This window comes from Eurypyga helias, unplaced genomic scaffold, assembly GCF_000690775.1.
Source record: "Eurypyga helias isolate BGI_N326 unplaced genomic scaffold, ASM69077v1 scaffold6533, whole genome shotgun sequence".
NCBI lineage: Eukaryota > Metazoa > Chordata > Aves > Eurypygiformes > Eurypygidae > Eurypyga > Eurypyga helias.
Genome location: NW_010241754.1, coordinates 1 through 705, shown reverse-complemented (window position 1 = coordinate 705; position 705 = coordinate 1).

The following is a 705-nucleotide window of genomic DNA, read 5'->3' as shown; positions in this document are numbered from 1 at the left end:
GTAAGTGTCCCTTCCAAACTCAGCAGTCATTTCTGTGTTGCTTTTCTCTTTTTTTTTTTTTTTGTCATTGTTCTTGTTGCTTATCATTCAAGGCACATATTAAAACTAAAAAATCCTAAATAATCATGAGGATAATATGGCATTCTGGCTGCTTTCAGTGTCTGAGAGTATAAATTGTGTTAAGGTTTTTAGTTTTGGTTGGTTGTTTTTCTTTCTCTCATAACACAAATATCTGATTCCTGCCCATAGGTTTAAAAATATTGGAAGTTAAATAATTCTAGTAAAACAGCTAAAGCCCATGTTGGACCTGTTCTCTTTTATCTGTCATTTATCTACATTTTAGTGACATGGGCAAAGTAGACCCTGTCTATTTGAAGAAGTCATAAATTATTGCATTTTATTAACCCCTTATTTTGGATTCTTTTATGCCAGGGGGAGTGATATAAAGATGAAATGATTAAAACCCCCAAAAACCAACAAACCAACCAACAAAACAAAACACAACCCACCCCCTTGTTTCTGACTTAATCTTTAGCCCAATTCTTTTTCTCCTATCTTGTTTCTTCCTTCCCACAGATATTTAGGGTTGCAGAACTTTACACCCAGTCCCTGTGAGTCTGTCTGAGCTCTAATTTTGTAGTCCACAGCAGTGTTCAGTGTTTGTGTCCACCACACGGCCCCTTTCCCCTTCTTTCCCCCCCCTTC